Raw genomic sequence first — 13,322 nt, 5'->3', positions numbered from 1 at the left:
TAAAAACACACAGTTGAAAGCAACCTGCAATAGTTCAGCCTTTGAGAAAATTCTCTTTCTTTGCACATGTATATTTTTGCTCTAATGATATTTTTGATTACGGTTGAACTAAAACACTGGATGGGATTTTCTTTGTTATTAAGGCTTAGCTAAGCTATGACAGCTAGCTCCCAACAAAAATACTCAAGAAATAATAGAAATAAGGAGAATTTTAAAGCATCACAAAGTGGTACATGTAAAAAGGATCATTTGTAAAAGAAAAAAAAATTTACAAATATGCCTTTACATGAAAATAGAAAATGGAAAACACACTATTCCCTAATACCAAATGATGTAATAATCCTTGGACAAGTTTTTCTTCCCTCTAGGCCTGTTTTCTCACTTTAAAATAGGAAGATCACATTAACTGATGCTCTCTCAAAGATCTCCTCCAGTTTTAAACCCCCCTGAATTTATGATTCTATAATGTTTCTTAATGGATCGCTTTCAGAGATAAGAAATGGGCTTGTGGACAAATCTTCTGAATAGGTGACTTAGGCTAGAAGTTGTCAGTTCTAGACAGAGAGGAATCACCTTGGGAGTTTTTTTTTTTTTTTTTTTTTAATAACCTAACACACACCAGTTTCTGATTAATTGGTCTAGGGTAGGATCAAGCATGGATATTTTAAATGCTTCCAGGAGAGTGTAACGTGCAGCCAGTACTAAGGTCTACAGATGCAGACCAACGGTTGCAAATGCAAACAGTGCCCAGGTCCACGAGAAAATGGGCAAGACAGACTGGCATAAGGAACCGGAGAAAATGTACCCTATCTAGTTCAGTGGGAATAAGCCAGATTGTCCCTTTTTTTTTTTTTTTTTTCCAACAGATGCAGATTTTAAGTGAAAATCTGATGTTTAAATACTGACAACTAATTCCAAACAATTTTAAGAGAAAGTGTAGGTCACACAAAATGTACTCACAGACTTTATTTGGCTTTATAGTCACCAGTGTACAACCTCAACAAAATGAGTCCCATCAATGAAACACAACTTTTTCTCTGCACTCTGTCCTGTCTCTCCTGCTCAGAGCCTCTTCCTCCTATACCTGGGTCAGAACCTATCCCTTTCCTTTTCCTTTCCATTGTCTCTTTCTTTTCCAATCTTCTTCATCACTCCTAAAACATGGAAACTGAGATCCACACATTTAATCTTTTATGTGTGGCCCTGGCTGTATCACTGGACAGGATTTTGTGCCTGGGAAAATTCAGGTTGTAAATTGTAACCTAAGGCTATGGTCCCATGATGTCAAAACTGGTTGGGTTAGTCAAGTCAGGGAAAAAGTCAGTCAAGCTCACAATTCTGCATTACTTAGACTTTATCAAGCAACATACGGAGGTCTTCATTTGATTTCTGACTTTGTTTTGTTTGCTTTAAAATCTAAGCCACTCAGTCAACTCAGTCAGTTGAGCATCTGACCTTTGATTTGGGCTCAGGTCACGACCCCAGGGTCGTGGGATCAAGCTTTGCGTCAAGCTTGCGAGGATCATGGAGCCTGCTTAAGATTTTGTCTCTCTCCCCTCTGTCCCTCCCCTGCTCGCGCATGCATTCTCTCTCTCTAAAATAAAAAAAAAAAAAAAAAAAAAAAAAAAATTAATAAAATAAAATCTAAGCCACTGTGATTAGAATCATCCTTGGTGTTTTTAAAAAGCTCCTAAATCTGGGCTCCACCCCAGGTCAACTAAATCTAAAGATCTAGAAATGGAATCTGGGCATTCACTGGTAGCTTTTCAAAGACCCCAAGTAGGTCTAATATGAAACCAGAGTTGAGAATCACTAATCTAACTCATCCCCTAAAGCGGTGGATTAGCAGCACATTTAACTCCAGATAACTGGTCATCTTGGATGACATCTTGAATAGATCTTTTAACTTGTTCAAGGGTTTCCTCAGCAATATTTTCATTGTTATCTTCATAACTCTGCGAGTCAGGGAGCTCAAAAACTATTACTAGCATTGGAGAGATGAGAAAATGAGGCATAAAAACGTTAAATGATTTGCCCAAGTGTGCCCAGCTAGTTAATTGGCAAAGACACATTGTAACTTTACTTGAGGCAGAGTTCCTGGATTGTGAACTTGGTGCTCGCTAAATTTCCCCAAAACATAGTGCCTTTGTGATCACCAAATTCCTTCACTCTCAGTAGGTAACCCTAACACATAGGCGGGCACTAGAAAGTCAGTGACTATAATGTGGTCCGATTTCAGAAATAAGTATAACAACGTTTTTAAAAGCCTCAGTCTAGGGTCAGTGGTCCAAGGTGTCTTTTTCTGAAGTCTATGATGTGATTTTGAAAGTGCTTACTTCTACACGCACCCTTCCCCCCACCCCCACATCCCCTCTCAGAGTTTCCATTAAGGTATTATTTTGAGAAAAGCATTTTGAATGATTAACTATGCACACAATTTCAGAGGTAAGGGGAGCTTTGCTGATCAACTTTCCCAGCACCTCTGATAGATGACAAACCGAAAGTCCCTTTTAATTCAATACATACGCAACACTAACATGGTGCCAAGCACTTCATACCCGTTATCTTAACTACATCGTCAGGCTAACTCAATGGGATGGGTACCACTACCACCACCATTGTCATTCTCTTCATTCCCATTTAACAAACAGAAAACAAGGCAGAAACCCTGAAGTTTAGAGATGCTAAACAAGCTGCCCAATACGTTGGGATCTGGAATTCGTATCTGACTCAAAGCCTCTGGCCTCATCCCCCTACCTTCCATCACCGGGAGTGACAAAAGTGCAAGAAGTAAAAGATAAATCCTACGTAAAAAGTAAAAGGAAATGCTAAGAGATGATCAGTGAACACTTATTTGAAAGGGCAGAGAAGTGGCATTTGGGCTAGGCCTTCACAGATACGTAGGATTTTAGTAGGCATTCCAGTCCACAATCAACACCGATATTGAAGCAGAAAAGCAACAGGAAGAGCATTGGGTGAACTGAGAGAAAGAGAGGGAAAGATTCAAGGAGTCAGATCATGGAGGGTCCTGAGTGTCCAGCCAAGGAATTGAGACTGATTTTAGGCAATGGGAACCCCCTGAAGGTTTTTTTTTTGTTATTTTTTTTTAACGTTTTATTTATTTTTGAGACAGAGAGAGACAGAGCATGAACGGGGGAGGGGCAGAGAGAGAGAGGGAGACACAGAATCAGAAGCAGGCTCCAGGCTCCGAGCCATCAGCCCAGAGCCTGACGCGGGGCTCGAACTCACGGACCGCGAGATCATGACCTGAGCCGAGGTCGGACGCTCAACCGACTGAACCACCCAGGCGCCCCAAGAACCCCCTGAAAGTTTTTAGAAGCAAAGTCATTAGGAAAGCAAACTGAGTTTTAGAAATACAGATCTCATGGAAATGTGGAGACTGAATTAGGGGAGCAGAGCTTGGTACTGGAAGAGAGCAACCAGAAAGCTGTTAACACCTCATTCATTCCCTGCTTCACTCTTAACCACGCGTCGCACTTCCACGAAGCACTGGTTTCTTCAGGGCACCTCCACATCTGTTTCATGGTCCTCATATCCCAACACACTACTCGAATTGCCATGTCTAGGTCAGGTGACAGGAACCTGAACTTGGGCAAGTGGGAATGGAGATGAGAAGACAGGTTGGAGAGGCATTTGCAAGGGCCTCGTAACCCAGGGGATAGGGGAGTGGGTGAGAAGTAGGGAGACGGTAAGAAAGAAGGAGAAGCAGGGGAGCCTAGTTGGCTCAGTTGGTTGGGCATCCAACTTCAGCTCAGGTCAAGATCTCACAGTTCGTGAGTTCGAGCCCTGCGTCAGGCTCTGTGCTGACAGCTGGGAGCCTGGAGCCTGCTTCAGATTCTGTGTCTCCCTCTCTCTCTGCCCCTCCCCCACTCACGCTCTGTCACTCCCTCTCCCTCAAAAATAAACAAACATTAAAAAAACCTTTTTTTTAAAGAAAGGGAAGCAGAATTTAAAGAAAGGAAGAAAAAAAAACCTCTCATATTTAAACTTGGGAGAAAAGGGAACAAATGAGATAGAAAAAGGAAGGGATGGTCACCAGTAGCATAAAGAAATGAAGGAGGTGGCTAAGGTCTCAATCCAAGAGGCATTTATTAAGCTGCTGCTCTGTGCTGGGCACTAGGGGAACAACAGTGAGTAAGATTGGTTTTTGTCCTCAACTATCACCAGGAGGGAGGAAAATATAAAACTAGATAGCCAGATGCCTGGCCTCCTAGTCTCTGGACAAATGTCACCCTCCCACACAGGCCCCGCTAGAGGGTTATCTATTTCAAGCACCCATCCCTATCATGTGATCCTGTTTTACTTCTTCAATGCGCTAACAAAGATCTGAAATTCATTATATGTGCGTTTATTGTATGTTTCCCCCACAGAAGCAGGAACTTTATACAGTTACAAATAGTTAAGTCCTCAGTACGATATATTTATTGAATGTGCTGGGGGGTGGGGAGAGTAAATAAACCTCATCAAGGTTTCAAGACCTCAAACCAAACTAGGCAAGCCTCCTAGATGCCGAGAATTGAAGCCACTCTGAAGAGTAAAACCCGTTTTGAAGTTGGGACCCACAACCGGTCGGTGCCCCAGCTGGACTGTTTCACATAGCTTTCAACCCACCCCGCGTGAGATGTTTAAGAATGAGGCCGGCCGGTCACCTAGCTCAGGTTTTATTTCCGTTGTTCCTCTGACGTCAGAAAAAGCACGAGTTGCCGCACAGTTTCTTCTATCAAGGTGACAATTACAGCCTCGCTGTGCCCCGCAGTCTGCAAACCATACATTTATTCTCTCCTCCCCCTTATGTTAAAAAAAAAAAAAAAAGAAAAATTTTAAACTTCACTGCAGAGATGTCAAATCCCCATTTGCGTGTAAATAAATACCGTTTCTTAGTGCTGGGGGTCTTTTTCACTCTTAACTACCTAACATCGCCACGGATTCGTCAGAGAAAGTACGTGATCCTGGCGGCTCTAAGGTTTCCACCGGAGAAGCAGTGCTATAAAAACCGGGTCCGCGCCGCAGAGCGAGACACAAAGGACTCTCAACTGTAGCACCACCTTCTCAAGCCCCAGACAGCCTGTGAAAGGCATCCCGAAATGCGGTGACGCTGTGACCGCGAAATTCCTTTTGCCGCCATAGGCTCCCGTACACCCTGATTACAGTTCACCCCAAACCCAGGGGGCGGGCGATTCCGCAGGGAAGCAGCGCCCATGCAGCCCCGTAACCTGTGGGGTCGCAGTGGGTGCTGAGCAGTTCGACGCTAGGGAGGCGGATTAGTTGGGGGGGGGGGGGGGGGAACGGGCGCCCAGGGCGTGCATTAGGACCGAGGAGCGCTTTCCTTCCGGCACCGACGCGGCGAGTTCAAAGGCCTTTTGTGGCAACATTTAGGAACGCGAGCTAGGTGCCGGGGACTGGGGGGGAGGCGGGAGGAGAGGAGGCGAGGGCAGTCCGCGCCCGGGCCCCGCGCGAGCGGTGGCCTTTTGTTCGCCAGCGGAATCCAGCTCTCAGAACATCACTTCTCTTTCTCCCCTTCTTCATTTAAGAAAGCACCTCTTCGGGGCGGGAAAGGGCAGTGAATCACCGCCGGCATCCTTTAGTAACCTTCCCCCCGCATCCTCCTACTCTAGTCTCCCTACAGAGAGAGGCAGACCTGGAGGAGAGACTGCAAACGTGCTCCTGTTTACTCGCGCTCGGCGGCTCGGTTCCCCGCGGCGCCGAGGCCTCCAGCCCCAGCCGGACGCACGCATACCCCCGGGGGCATCACCTGCCCTCCTCTGGGCCAAGCGGACGCAGGAAATTCCCCCCAAAAGTCCAGGATTCGAGCACTTCTCGCGTACGCAGCAGCGCCCTCACGCCCGCTATACTCCTCCCCCCCCCCCCCCCCCGCCCCAGACCCGCGTGGTCCCTGACCCCTCGTATCGTTTAACTAGATAACTAGATCTGGAGCCACACTCTCCCGCTATGAAAACAGACCCAAAAAGTAAGCCACAGCTCACGCAAAGGTGAAATCAGAGGCCCCTGCGCCTCCTTACGCTGTCGAGTGCGTCTGAAAGAACAGAGGACCTGGACTTTTCCTAAAAGCAAAATCCGAACGCATCCGGTAGAGCCGCACACTCATTCCTTCCATGCCCGCATGGGTGCCTTGTACGTTACCGCCTCTCTCGCATCTAAAACATCCCTTTCCTTCCCGCCGCCGCTCCCTCAAGCTCCCCTAGAAAAGCAAAATCGCCTTACCTCGGGCAATAAAGGGAAAAGTGGCCAAAGGAGACCAGGTGTCCGCCCTTCCGGGATTCCCCCCCGGCCGTGTGATGTCCTTTGTATCAAGGTCTGGCTGTCTCGGCCGGGAAAAGGTGGCCTCCGTCAGCGAGGGCTGGGCGGGGAAGCTTGGCGTGGCGTGGCGGATTTCCGAGGAAGGTGAAGGGCGGAGGTTCCCGGCGACCTTCAGGCAGAGCGGCGTGGCCACCCCAGCCCGCGCTCTCTGGCTCTCCTCCTCCTTTCTGGGCCGATTGCATCAGAGTCTCCCCCCACCGCCAACCCCCACCCACACTCTGCTCGCCAGCCTCGCACTTACATCCACACGCTAGGGCGCGGAGGGTCTCGAATCGCAGTCATTCTCCTACTGGGGGGCGCGTCGCCTTTGCGCATCCATGGCTCGTGATGGTTTAAAGGGGGAAAGTCAGGCCATTCCTCCGCGTCCCGCGTCCCGCCGCCTCCCCTCCCGCGCGCCCGCTCTTTAACTAAAGCTGCGTGTCACTGAGCGGTGCCCGTCACATGGTGTCTCCGCTGGCGGCCGCGCCTGGCGACCTCCCTCTTGCCGCTCTCAGAGGATGCAGCGACTGCGACTGGCGGAGACCGAGCATCGGGGAAGGGGCGAGGGAGGGGTTGCGGGGCGTGCGTGTGCCGGGCGCATTGACGGCGGCACCGGGAGCGGAGGCGGCGTGCAGCCTGGACACCTGCCCCACGACCCCCTGGGGCCTGGCGGCGGGCCCAGAACCCTGCTGCGGGGCCGGCTGGAGACGCGGAGCCCTTGGGAATGGAAGTGGGGGCGGCTAAGAGGGCGCCGGCGGAGGAGGGCTGTGTTAGGGGGCAGCATTTCGGGGTACGCCAGAGCGCAGATGGGCCGAGGGAGCCAGGGGAGTTGCATTGTGGGAAGGGCGCAGCGTGAGGATGGCCGCGGGAGTGGCTGGTCCGCGCGCAGCCCTGCAGGCGGCTGGCAGCGTCTGGAGCTGCGGGTGGCGATGGAGCGGTGTGTTGGCTCGGGGGACCGCACCGAGACGGGCCGGATCGGCTGGGGACGGGGGTGAGGGGCAGCAAGGGCACCTTTAGAAACCCTTTGTCCCACCCCGCGGTGGGAGGTGCCTCCCCTCTTCCGGATCCAGCACCCGCAGACCTAGCCAGCCTTCCCTGAGACCTGTGCTTTCGCGCTGTGTTTGGGGGTCTGGGTGTGACGCGACCCCATAGATTTGCCGAGCTCCCAACGCGCACCTGCCTGGGCGCGAAGGGGCGCTCTTAATTCAGGGGCAGTGGGGAGCGAGGGATCAGGATGCAGGGGAGTGGGCAATTCGTCCAGTTTCCCTTTCTTTTGCTTCCTCTTTGTTTCAGACACAGACCCTTTTAACTGGGCACTTCCCTGCAGGGGAGTTGTGTTTCCTTAAAATGGCGACAGGAAATCCCACCTGCGTCCCAGCCAATTAGGCTGTCATTATAGAGCGAAGTTGCGGGGTGGAAACTCGAGCTTTTTATTGACAGGAATCGTTCAGTCTCCGTGTTCCATCAAAACAGGAAAGGGAAGGTGAATCATAATTCAGAAATTAATCTACCTGGAGCGTTTCAACCGGGCAGACTGAATACGCCCTTATAGTAGTGGAGTGGCTATCACTTTTTTATTTTTTATTTTTTAATCACTGCTGGAAAAGTGAGAAGACAACCAAATTTCAGACTCTTGACAACTAAAATCCTTTTTCCTTTCGAGCGGCAGTAAATGGGTTTCGTTAATTTAGCAGTAGCCTCCTGAGAACCCTATTTCGAAGGTAATGTTCTTGCATAAACCCGAGAAATTGAAAATGCAGTGCAAACAGAAGGGGGCAGAATGATGGTCGCTTACCTCCCATGGACCTGTGTTCAAATTCTGCCTCTGACAGTGCTGCCCTCCCAGGCCTCACTTTTGTCCTAGCCCTGTTTTCCCAACTTGTTAACAGAGGGTTAATTGTACCCACATCATAGTAATGTTCTACAGGTCCTCAAAAAGTTGATTTCTTTCCTACAGGAAGCTAATTTAGTATGGACTTACTAATTTCAAATAGTGTGTGCATCTTGCCTGGCAAAATAATTCTGATAAATAAGGAAAGAAATCCGAATAGGCAAGGTAGGTTAAACTGTGAGCATGGTTCTATAAGTCTCTTGAAATCTTTACCGTATGGGACAGAAGGTATATTCACCAATATTTGTTCGGAGAGCATATGATCTCAAGCTCATCCTTTGATTAACTTATTTGCCAGTTTCAGGGTACCAAAAATGCTGCAATTACCTGGCATTTTTTTGAATTGGATTCAATAGTGATGAATTGAATTCTACTCCTTGCCAGCTTCTGTGCTATGTCCTTTACACATAAATATTATCTCATTTAATCCCTTCAACCACTCAATTAATTGGGTATTATCCTCTTTGTATAAACAAGAAAGCAGGTTCAAAGAGGCTGAATTGGCCTTGTTCACTGAAGGCAGAACAAGGTGAAGGTGGAAACCGGGAAGTGATTCCTGGTGAGGTCTCAACTGAAAGTCTGTGCTCGAGTCTTAGCCTTTTGCAACTAGACACTCTTGGTCCTGGAGTTGAGAAAGATCTTTGGCCTCATCTGGATGTTAGTTGACAACCTGGAAGGGGAGTGCAAGCATCAACATGGAAGCTGAAATGAAGGACTTCTGCTGTGTGGAGAGCTTGGGGAAAGGAGGGAAGAGGTAGTGTTCAGGACAAGCGACCAGTAACTGCAGTTAGTGTGTTTTTCTTCAGGACTGCTTGTAGGTGAAACTTCCTTTGAGTAGCTTAGCACTTAAACCCAAAAGCTGTGGCCTCAAATGGGGACCAAGGGTGTCATGGGGACAACTCCCCCACTCACTTGATGCTTACTGAGAGATCAGCATCAGGATAAGCACTTTACAGATGGTTTCTTATTTAATCCTCGAGACATTCCTAAGACGTACAGACCATCTGAATCTCTGATTCAGATGTTCAGCAAATCATCGCAAGTTCACACAGGTCTAATTGGCACATCTAGCTCTAGAATCCCAAGCTGACTCCAAAGCTGATTCTCTGTGTGTCTGGCTCTAACATGTTCCCCGACGTGTGAACAGCTTTCTTTGGAGGGCCAGGAGGTGGGACAGGCCCCAGGCCACTCCACCTTCAGGTCCTTATGACGGCCCTGTTTCCAGAGAGCCCACGGAGTTAGTTTGCTCTGTGACGGCTTTCTGAGTTCCAAGGGCATTGTTCCCAAACGGTACTAAGGTGGTCAGGACACATTAACGGTGGTATTGTGGGCTGCCCTATGGAACTGAGAAAATAAAAATTCTCTGTCTGCCCTGAATGTAATGCCGGAAAAGGAATCTATACTGTGAAGGGAGAGTTTAGTCCTCTCGGGTCACCTGGGAGTTTTCTAGTACCCCATGGGTCCTTTCTGGATGGTTCCAGGAAGGAGGGGTGGCTTTGTGAAGAAAGATCCCCAAAGGAGATTCAGCCTGAACTTGAGTCACATCTGCTCTCAATCCAGCTTCACCCCGTACTCACCTGGGCTGCAGGTTGCCCAGGAGGACAGTGGGAAGGGTCACCACTAGCTGCTCACTTACAGAGACACTATGCCTTCCTCCTTGCATTTCCAGAGCTTTCCAATATTTCTTGTGGATGAATTTTGAGTAATGGCATAAAAACTGTCTTCTGAATATGTAGTTTTTCTTTTTAATCTGTAAAGAACTGTTTTAGGACAGTCTGAATTTTAAGAATGGCGAAACCAGAAAAGTCAACTGGTGAGGTTAATTCAGACTAAGCGTCCTGTACTTTTTCTGCTTGTAACAGAAGCAGTACAGCCATCTGTGAACAAACCTTACCTTGTTAGAAAATAAGTTATTTATTCTGAAATCAGTTTTTTGTTCCTATGTATAGGGTCCACTCTAAAATAACAGATGGTCCTTAACATTACTGGTCTTTCCTTTGACTGATGTAATCACATTTCTTTGCCTCATTAACCCTTTTTACCATCGTTGGTCTTTGGATCTTATCCATAGATGACAATATTTTGACACTAGGAATTAGTTAAGCAGCCACAGCAAAAAGCAATTTGCAACTGAAGTTCCCAGTTGTCTTAGCCATCTTTCTGCAGATACATAGCACTGTGTGTTCTAACCCCTCTCCACAGCACTGTGACACAGCCTGCTGTCACCTCTTCCAGCAGTAAAATGAACATTCTACCTCATTGGATTTGTAATTGATTGGTCCTGGTAGGAGGTCAACAATCCCCCTGACTCTAAACTGTATTTAAATTAAAATCTCTGAGTGGGCCTCTTTCAAAGTGTGTATTGTCTCTGATTTTGGCCCAGGGCACCTTAGTGGGGTCCTTTGTTTGTTTGTTTGTTTGTTTGTTTGTTTGTTTGTTTATCTTGGGGAAGCAGGGAGTAGGACTCATTAAGTATTGTGACTGTATGGCAAGCTGATAGAGAACCAGGGCTGAAATCAGTGTAATTGATGTGTAATTTACCTGACACTTATGCATCATTGTACAGGTCAGCCTGAGTGTATTTCCCTAGCTTGTTGCCAAATGGGGTAATGATACATCTTATGGTCAAATGCGTCAGTGTGTACAGAGTACTTACCACGATGCTTAGTACATAGTAAATGCTGAATAAATGGTATCTGTTATTATTTTCACACTTTGCAGAAAAAAGCATGGAGCAATGACTTTTCAAAGCCTGAGTTTAGAGGCACAAACTATCAAGCCCACACCTCTAAGCCCATTTGTCCCACTGTGGGAATGGGGAGGCAGACGGTGTCAGAGAATAGTTAGCCCTCCATTTCAACTCTCAACCTTATCTTTAAGGTGAGAAAGCAAAGTTTAGGATCTACCTAATAATGTATTAATTAAAAAGTAGAAGTGTTCCCAAACAGTATGGTCTCTACTTATTAATGGTGCCAGTGTAAATTGGTACCACTTTTTGTAAGGTAGTAAGTTAGGTGGTTGAGGGTAGGCTCTGGGCCAGATTTTCTGTGTTCTAATTCTGACTCCATAGCTTACTAGCTCTGTGACACTGGGGAAGTTACTTAATGTCTTTGTGCCTCAGTTTCCTCTTCTTTAAAACAGTAATGAACAATAATACCTATCTCACAAGGTTATGTGAAATTTGTATGTTAGTAAGTGTAAACACTTAAAATAGTTCACCACATATCTTAAGTATTCAACAAATAATGAAAATTGTTAGTGGAAAACAGTATGGCAATAAATAGAACTTGGATTTCATTGGTGTCACTTCTGAGACCCTGTATCCTAAGAAAAATGCACAAAGATGTTCACTACTAGCACAGAGGGCATAGGCACAGGCAAGTAAAGGTTAAAAGCATGTTTATAAATATTCATTTAAAGCAAGGATGACATAGGGACACCTGGGTGGTTCAGTTGGTTAAGCAACTGACTTCGGCTCAGGTCATGATCTCACAGTTTGTGGGTTTGAGCCCTGCTTCGGGTTCTGTGCTGACAGCTAAGAGCATGGAACCTGCTTCCGATTCTGTGTCTCCCTCTCTCTCTGCCCCTCCCCCTGCTTGCAGTGTGCCTCTCTCTCAAAAATAAATAAACACTAAAAATTTTTGTTTTAATAAAATAAAGCAAGGATGACATAAATTCATAAATGACCTATTGAAATAAAATACTCCACTGGCTAGGCTTGGACAGAGCTATAAACCCTCCATAAGCCCTTAGAGATACTTTGGGAAAGAGGTTACAGGGCTGACCTGTCCTTTATCCTGATCCAATGTGATCCTTCTTTCTTTCTTATCAGTTTGGGTGCCCAAAGGCAATAGACCTAGAGAGAGGATCTGCATCCAAGAGTGAGGGTTGAAAGGCATCAGGGAAAGATTAGAAAGATAAGAAAATGAGAAAATGAATGACAAGATCAGGAGACGGGAATGTCTGAAACAAGTCACCTGGCAGGGCAGGACTAGAGCTGGGCTCATCTCAGGATGTTGGAGGCTTTCATGCTGCTATTTGATGCTACAATCTTACTGGGGAGAAATAAGGGTTTTTGTCTTTTCTGATGACAAGATAGCTTTGAGAAGGAGGGGCTGTTTTTTGTTTTTATTTTATGTTATTTTATTTTTTACTGCTGGCAGTACTTAGGGGGAAGAGTCCTATTCATTACTTGAGTAGAGTAACACGCTTTACTAAAATAAGATTCTATTCTAAATGATTGTTCTTAAAATAGGAAATACCCAGAAATATCCATTTTGAAGGACTCTTTATTCAGTTATATTTTAGGCACACGAAGCTACTTCATAATCACAAAGGGGATAATTTTAACAAGAGATTTAAAACTGATAGTCCTCTGTTGATAAGTATTTATAGTTTTTTATACCAACATATATTTATGTACTTCTAAAATAAAATGCTCAAGGTTTTTATTCAAATGTAACATGTCCAAGATTGAACTCATCATTTCTTTCCCCGACCCAAAGGGCCTTCTCCTCCTGTAGACGCCATCTTGGGAAACAGCACCACCATGGACACAATCACTCAAGCTAGGAGAAGGGGAGTATCTTAGCTGTCTCCCTCACTCTTCATGTTAAGTTAATTAATTCTTCGAATTGACATTTACTAAGTGTCAGGCATTTTGCTGGTCTATCATGGAGCTTGGAGTTAGAGTGGGAGGCCAATATTCCTGAGGTGGTTTTGGCAGTGGATGTGAAAATTACAGATGGAAAGGAGTGCTCAGAGGAAAAGAGCATGACCCTGTGAGCGTAACAGAGGAACATGTACTGGCCTGGGAGTCAGGGAGGCTCCCCTGAGGATATGAGCCTTCTTGGATTCTGTCCTCTTCTTACTAAGGTGGGTGTTTTTTTTTTTTAATTTTTTTTAGTGTTTATGTATTTTTGAGAGAGAGAGACAGAGCATGATTGGGGGAGGGGCAGAGAGAGAGGGAGACACAGAATCTGAAGCAGGCTCCAGGCTCTGAGCTGTGGGCACAGAGCCCAACATCGGGCTCGAACTCACAAACGGTGAGATCATGACTTGAACCGAAGTTGGACACTAAACTGACTGAGACGCCCATGCGCCCCTTTACTAA

General features: G+C 46.5%; 1 protein-coding gene across 2 annotated transcripts in view; it reads right to left on the bottom strand.

Annotated features, from left to right (window-relative positions):
- Nucleotides 1–6,899, bottom strand: part of SLC38A1 (solute carrier family 38 member 1) — a 69,159-nt gene extending 62,260 nt beyond the window's left edge. Inside the window, exon 1 of one of the 2 annotated variants that reach the window (XM_019419125.2) lies at nucleotides 6,581–6,899. The gene's annotated coding sequence lies outside the window, so the exon portion shown is untranslated. Of the gene's footprint in view, nucleotides 1–6,243; nucleotides 6,355–6,580 lie in introns of those variants that run through there. The other variant, XM_019419124.2, reaches the window with a different exon arrangement.
- Between the last annotated feature and the right edge of the window lie 6,423 nt (nucleotides 6,900–13,322).

This window comes from Panthera pardus, unplaced genomic scaffold (genome assembly GCF_024362965.1).
Source record: "Panthera pardus isolate Hobbes unplaced genomic scaffold, ASM2436296v1 HiC_scaffold_6, whole genome shotgun sequence".
NCBI classification, from domain to species: Eukaryota; Metazoa; Chordata; class Mammalia; order Carnivora; family Felidae; genus Panthera; species Panthera pardus.
Note: the sequence above shows the minus strand (reverse complement) of the source record. Positions and strands in the feature narration are given on the sequence as shown.